The 8,209-nt window shown below is 34.8% G+C and overlaps 1 pseudogene; it reads left to right on the top strand.

The window, feature by feature from the left end:
• Window positions 1–346: 346 nt before the first annotated feature.
• LOC110595993 lies at window positions 347–622 on the top strand (annotated as a pseudogene).
• Window positions 623–8,209: the final 7,587 nt, after the last annotated feature.

Raw genomic sequence — 8,209 nt, 5'->3', positions numbered from 1 at the left:
ACCACCTAACCCCAGTAAGAATGGCCCTCATTAATAAAACAAACGACAACAGATGCAGGTGTGGATGATGAGAAAAGGAAAGCTTCTACACTGCTGGTGGGAAGGCAAACTAGTACAACCTCTTTGGAAGACAGTGTGGTGGTATCTGAAAGAACTAGAAATTGACCTTCCATATGACCCAGCAATTCCCCTACTGAGAATATACCAGGAGAAACTCAAATCATTCTAGAAAAAAGATACCTGCACATGTGTGTTTGTTGCAGCTCTATACACGATAGCAAAACATGAAACCAACTATGTTGCCCATTGAAGCTGGACTGGATTTTTAAAATGTGGTATGGCAGCCATGGTGTGGTTCAAGCACAGGTACTTGCTCTGTGAACTGGTGTCTGACGACCCCCGCTGCCACCTGAGCCTGAACAACCGAGTGCTGGATGACCTCGTACGGGACACGATTCCCCGAGTACATGGGACTTTCGGCAAGTCCACTTGCTCAATCGGCTTCACGGGAGAACAGGAAGCTATCCAGAAGTCGGTTACAAGAAGCTGTTTACTAGAGGAGGAGTCGGGTGAAGAAGAGCTTTCAGATGGTGGTGAGGAAGCTGCTGAAGCTATGGAGTGAACTGCTTACCATATAGCAAGCTACACTGTGCCCAGGCCCTGGGCCTACTTGTTGCAACAGGACATTCTGGGTGGCAGTAGCATTTTCTAGTTTTCCAAGGATGACTGCTAACCAGAGGACATGTTGCCAGTTTGAAATGGAGGACTGATTCACTTAAACTGAATTTGCCTTTACCTAGCATTCCCTGGTTAAGAGATACAGGTTATGAACTTTTTAGTTATAGGCATTTTTGTATTTAACTGCTTGGCTGAGAGTAGATTTAATAAATGTATTTGGGTTTTGTAAAAAAAAAAAATCAATGTGGTACATATACACAGTGGAATATTATGCAGCCATAACGAAGGACAAACATATGAACTTTGCAGCAACTTGGATGGATTTAGAGTCGATCATACTCAGTGATCTATCACAGAAACAAAGAACACAGTACCATATGTTCCACTCATAAGTGAACCTTGAACAATTATAATACTATGAGAGAGTCATTGGCAGTTGAGGGAAACTGCTAGGGGAGGAAGGGGGCATACCTCATCAACAAGGGCACCTGCCTAATCAACATTTGTGTACCTAACCCAGAATTGTACCCCACATCTTTATAATAATAAAAAAGACCCTTTTAATAGTATAAAACTGTGTCCTGCTCCTCACTATGGTTCAACTTTATTTTATAAAAATATGACAAGTCAAATAATTATTCATCTATTAGTTACTCATTAAGTGTCAAGTAGCATATTTTTTTCCTCAAGAAATATCCACTTGTTTTTCCTTGCCAAATCTGATCCCAATGCTGCCACTAGCCTGATTTGTTGTTTCCATATAAGTGTTCCAAGTTCTTTTGACCTTGTTGTCTTTTGTTTTGTTTGCTTAATTTTAAATATTTTTTGTTTGGGTTTACCTGTAAACCTGCCCAAAGTAACGATTGAGATTGATTCTTTCTCAAGTGCTCAAAACAGTTGTGTTTAATTTGCTTAACATAAATAGCATTCTCAAAAGTCCAAGGTCATGATTCAGAATTTTTATGCCAACACTTTGAAACGGGTGGGATGTCAATTTTGATATGATTCCACTTAATTAAAATTAAGAAAGAGAGCTATTTTATCACAATTAATCCTCACTGGTACTTTAAAGTGAGGCCAATTAAGACCAATGAATATATCAAACATTTCCTATAATAAATATCTAGAAACAAATTTTATAATCAGTAGGATTTCTAGACTAAAACAGGCACATGCATAGATAATTTATATTTGGAAAAATCAAGTTAGCTTCTCTGCCATCTATAGAAAGAAGAGGAAAATAATAGAGATGTAAAATACATAATTGATCTAAATATCTTATTTTAACCATTATTTTAAGCTCCCACTCTCTAAATTTAATATGTAAGAACATTTCAAGAGTCTCCTTTTATTGTCCTAATGATGAATGGAAAAGAGAAAAAGAAAAGGATGACAATTAATACACAGACAAGATAATCATCATTGAGATAAATAAGAATTGCTTGTCATGGCTATTTATTTGATTAATAGTTTTACGGCATCCCTGATTTCAGTACAGGATCAATGCACCTGATGCATTGAGGAGGAATGTAGATGTATTTGCCCACTCCTCAGCTCAAATTATTTAAGCTTCTCTTCTGTAGTGAGAGGCAGACTTTGCCTCAGGAAAATGGTTATACCTCAAGCACAAGAAGGGGATTCAGTTGCTGTGTGAGCAAAAAGAAAGATGACTCTTCACTACAATGGCCAAATCTTAAACAGTGTATTTGTATTCATTCATGTATGTTCATTTATGTTTTATTTAAAAATACTTCATTGACAAACAAAAATTGTAAAGTGGACAATGTGCTGACTTGATATACATATACATTGCATAATGATTATCACCCTAATACTAATTACACATCCATCACCATCCATAGTTGTCATTGTGTATACATATGAAATGAAGATGCTTAAAATATGCTCTCATAATTTGCCACATTTTATAATTTTAATTAATTTACAATTTAATTTAATGTCACATTTTTAATTTGCCAAATTTATCAATCTCTCTTTTCACACACACAAACACATGCGCACACACACAGATACACACACACACTTTATTTTCAGAACCATTTGAGTGTAGTTTGCACATATTATGCCCATTTACCTCTTAATAGTCCATGCATTCCTAAAAACAAAGATAGACTCTTATATAACTAAAGTTTAACTATAAAGTTCAGGAAACTTAACAATAGTATAACACTTTTATTTAATCTGTAGTTAATATTCCAATCTCATCAATTGTCCCCAAAGTGTTCTTTATAGCATTTTTTTTCCTCCAGGGCAGAATCTTGTCCAGAATCATCTTGCCATGTCTCCTCAGTCTCTTTTGATTGATAACAATTCCTCAGCTATCCTTTGTCTTTAATGACATGGACATTTTGTGGTCTACTTTCTCTGAATATGTTACCTGTGAAAATTCTTCAGAGGAAACACAGCTGTACACACATTTTTACACAGTGTGGTCCAAATTAGTGGCATATTTTTTACAAAATGCAACAGTGACAAGCCAAAAATGAAAGTGTCTCAAGTTTTCAGACTGGGAGGGTCAAAACTGCAAACACCAGGAAAATTGTGATGATTTCAATGTCCTCATGTAATACTAAGTATGTAAGTATGAGTTTAGCTGCTCAAGGATGAAAGAGTGAAGTCTCTGATATGCTCTTGGTGTTTGTCTTATAATTTTCAAAAGGCTGCCAAAGCTCTATATAGTCAGCAACAAGAAGAAGAATGCTCGGAATCATAAAGCACTACTCAGAAATCCCACAAACTTTTTGCTTCAATTTACTGACTACTTCTACCTCTAAGAGGATGAAAATGTGCTAAAACATTGCCTGGGATTCTGTTAATAAAGAAGAATAAATAAATGGAGAGAGAAATGAGATGTCTCTTATGCAAATACCTCATAGAATCACGGTAAAGTTTAAATGAGAACTCTGTGACTCTTGTACTTATTACAAGAGGAAGCTGACATTTGTAGATTTTGAGAGACTGAACTAAATAGAGCAGATTATTCTTTGGATCAGTATAAGTCTAAAATATTAAATGAAATGTTGATCCAGTAAAGCTTTTCTCTCTGGTTCAAGTAATGCCTAACTTTGAGTTGTGCCAGGGAGTACAGAAAACTTCAGGATAAATACCATATATCACATCATTTTAGGTCATCTATTCTAATGCAATATTTCAGATGGAAATTTATACATAAAAACAATTCTTTCTCTTCACTATACCTACCACTTTCTCATTCTTAAGATATATATTTGAGCATATGGAGCAAACTGTTGAAAAGTTTTGAGTAAAATTTCTAGCAAAAATTATTAAAAAGTGATGTTGAAATAGTTATATGTAGTATATGTAAATATACATGACAGACACACACCATATATATGTGAATACATATATACATAGATAACTGGTTATAGTTATGTATAATTATATAATGTAGCCATGTGTTTGCATTTAACTGTGTCCAATGCTTTAGTAACTAATAAAATGATTAAATGCAAGAGGGGAACTTTTGGTTATATTATAACATAATTTGAAGTCCTATATGTTCAAATTGTAATATATAATGGAAAAATGACACCAAGCAATTATGGAATTGTATGGCCCTCTTCTAAAAGCAAGCTATCAATTCCAGGTAATGATGCCACAAGCAACTAGGACATGAAAACTTCCTTCAGGAAAATACTTAAAAATTAGAAACAAAAATACTTGCAAACAAACCAGGGATTGGGTAAGGCATTCAATCAGGTAAAGGTCTTCAAAACTGCAACCAGAAAAGCAATAAGTATCTGACAGCTCCTTAGGGCAGCTCCTAAGCGCTGTTTCTTTTGAGAAGTTGTGCTGGGAAAATAGGGCATGGTTGAGACATTCACACACAATGATTATATTTGCCAAGACCCCTTGCAGTATGAAGAGGTCATGTGACTAGGTTTAAATTTGCTGTGAGAGGAAGTATTGTGTGTGAGGTTTCCATGGTTTCCTTTCCTCTGTTGTGGAAAACCATCAATCCACCATGTTGAGATGGCAGAGCTCTAAGTGAGAAGACTGGATCCTAGAGCCACTTACCAGTGGAGAGATGCACGAAACTCATAACAGAGTAGACTTGGCATGAAAGAGGTTTAAAGTTTTATGCATTAAGCCAAAGAGATTTTTGGATTTATTTGTTACCACAGCATATCCTAGTCTAACCTGAATAATGTTGATGGTAAGTTAACAAAATGATGAAAATTTCTTTATCTGGAAAGAAGCTGAATGGGGGTGAAATGACAGCCTACAGAATAGTCAAAATGATTTTTAAGAAGTTTTTTTTTGAGTTGAGATCTCACTGTCTTGCCCAGGCTGGAGTGCAGTGGCATGATCACGGCTCACTGCAGCCTCAAACTCCTGGGCTCCAGCCATCCTCCTGCCTCAGTTCCTGGAGTACCTGGGACTACAGGAACGAGCCATCATACCTGGATAATTATTGGTTTTTGTTTTGTTGTTGTTGTTGTTGTTGTTGAAACGGGATTTTGCTATGTGACCCAGGCAGGTCTTGAACACCTGGGCTCAAGCTATCTTCCCAAAGTGCTGGGATTATAGGCATGAGCAACCAAGCCTGGCCAAAATAAATTTTTGTAAAGCAGAATTCCCAAGGTACCACCACCAGATTTTAAAATCTATATAGATAAGATAAAAAGAACATATCATGTTTTGCAATTTCTTACAGTAACTTGGAAAAATGTTCTGAAACACAGGGCATTGTGCAATGTGAATAGTATAAACTTCCACATAGGTAAACTCTGGTACAAGAGGTTTAAGACAAATAAAACTAATAATTTATTTTTTAACAAATATGAATTTTGAAAGGAGAAATTGAAGAAGTATCAAAATATGAATTTATGAGCCTAGGCAGCATAGTGATGCTTCATCTCTGCAAAAAAAAATTAGCTGGGCATGGTGGTGCATTCCTGTAGTCCCAGATACTCAAAAGGTTGAGACAGAAAGATCTCCTGAGCCCAGGAGATCGAGGCTGTGATGAGCCAAAATTGTACCACTGCACTCCAACCTGTGTGACAGAGACTCCAATTCAAAGAAAATGAATTTCTGAAATGAAAATATAAATTTACAAACTCATTGTGATTTACCAAGTTTGTCTTTAGGCAATAATTTCCATTAAAACATGTTTCACATTGATTATTCTCCACTTATTACCATAGATTTTAAGATTTCCCACTATAGACATCTTTGAGATGAATCAGTGATCATTTATTATTTTTTTAGTTTTAAAGGTGTGAGGTAGAATTCAGGATTAGGTATACAAGTGGTCATTGTACAGCTAAAGTTTGGGCCTCCCTTTGGTCCCCACTTCACCTGGTATGAGATCAAGTACTGTTATTGATGTTATGTGTACTACTCCCTGGCAGTTTCCAGCTACTGCCAATCCCTTTCTTATGGTATTATGGTAAATGCTCAGGGTCTGCTTATTAGTGAGAACATGTGGTACTCAGTTCTCTGTTTCTGTGATAAATTATTGAGTATTATAGACTCTAAATCCATCCAAGTTACTGCAAAGTTCATCATTTTGTCCTTCATTATGGCTGTGTAAGTCAATGATCACTTATCCTATGCACCTTTATTGACCATCTACTAATGTTAGAAACCCAGGGAACTAAACAAAATACAACATTTCTGGATTCTAGAAACTTACATTTTGGTGGGTGAGGTATTAAAGTAAACTAACAGGCAAAAAGTAAACAAAGTAAGATAGTATATGCCAGGTGGGGGGGAGGGGTCAGGAAACGTCTTTTGGCTAATCCATGGGGATGGTGATGTGAAAGCTAAACCTCAAAAGGTAAGAAGGAGTTCACTGAACACACAAGTGAAGTTAGAAGATCCCAGGCAAGAATAACATTTTGCACAATGACATTGATTGGAGAATAATATGTCTTATTTATGGTTGCACAAGACATGGCAACAAACACTTCTAGAAACATAGAGAAAATATTTTAAATTTTATTACATACTAAGTAATAGTTTACCCTCTATGCACTGAGTCAAAATTAATAATAAAAAACTACCTTAATCATAGTTGTGCTCCACCAGGATCAATTTGACAGTTGCATGGTAAATAAAAAAAAAGAAAACACTCAAAACAGCAAAAGGATACAGGGAAGCTCACCTGTCTCTGATTTGCCTGTGGATGGGATGAAATTCTTTTAAAAAGCAAAAGCAAAGGTCTGTTTCCCACATGTGTTAAGTTTAATTTTATTATCTCCAGACTCTAATAAATCCCAGTTTAAGAAATTCACACAAAAAGTGATTTCTGCTTCCAAATGCCCATGTGATATCTGAAAAGAGCCAATTCAGTACTACTCATACTGTCATTCATGAATAAGTACAGTGAAAGGCATTTTCAGACAGAAAGAGAGAAGGGAGGATCTCACTGAAAGAATTTCCAAATATACACTTCAAGATGAAAGTTAAACCAGATAGAAAGACAGGTAAGTCAGAAGAACATGTTTCCTCATGGTCAATCAATTTCTCTATAAAAATATGAGTTTCTTGAATGAAAGCAGACTTCGAATTTGGCCATTCGAAGCAGATAAAAACCATTGCCTCATCTTTTTTTAATTGTGGTTAAAAAAATACATAACATGATATCTTCCTTCTTAAAAAATCTTTAAATTTACAGTATTAGTAACTAAAAGTGCAATGTCATACAGCAGATTTCTAGGATGTTCTTTTGCAATTCAATGTGTACAGTTTTAGTCAGGCAAGATTGCCTCGCTTGTTTTGACATCACATTCTATGAAATAACTTTGTTGTATTAAACACTAAGAAAAAACTACAAATTATGGAATCATAAACTCATAAAATTGAAAGAAACATTTAAAAACATCTGGCATAATGACTCATTGAAGTCTATATTTTACTATGAATCTGTTAAACTGGATATTCAAAAGATTGCATATGTGTACTAGATATTTTAGAATTCACTGGTAGATTTTACAATAATCCCTATTTAATTTCATTTTTTATTTCATTAATATATCTTCATCTACAGATTACAGTATGTAACCTATAATACTGCCTACATCTTTTTATTTAAAAGATTATTAGATGTATGATTTCCATTTTTTGCTGTTTTATAATCCTCTTTGAATTTTTGTTTAATTAAGCCAATATTTTGTAATTTTTTTCTGCTCTTGGTCTTTTAGTTTTGTGTATTACTCATAACTTGGTTATTTAAGCCAACATATAAATGATAATATCAATTACTAGTTATAACAATGTAGAAGAAATGGAGTATTAATTTATCTTCCATTCTTAATACATTTGCAGCTATAGCACAAAATCTAAATGGAAATAGATGAAGTTTAATTTATCTTACAATTATTCTACGAAGAGCATAACTACTTCAGTTTAATGAGCATACTGACATGTGATGTTACTGTTATCCTACAGTAACTTCTAAAATATTCCAGAAAACTGTTTGAGAAAAAAAAATGAGCTAGGGAGAAGGGTTGTCATAAAAAAGTCTCTAATTGGGTGCTGTAGA

Source organism: Carlito syrichta, unplaced genomic scaffold, assembly GCF_000164805.1.
Source record: "Carlito syrichta isolate Samal-C Ts95f unplaced genomic scaffold, Tarsius_syrichta-2.0.1 Scaffold305666, whole genome shotgun sequence".
NCBI lineage: Eukaryota > Metazoa > Chordata > Mammalia > Primates > Tarsiidae > Carlito > Carlito syrichta.
Note: the sequence above shows the minus strand (reverse complement) of the source record. Positions and strands in the feature narration are given on the sequence as shown.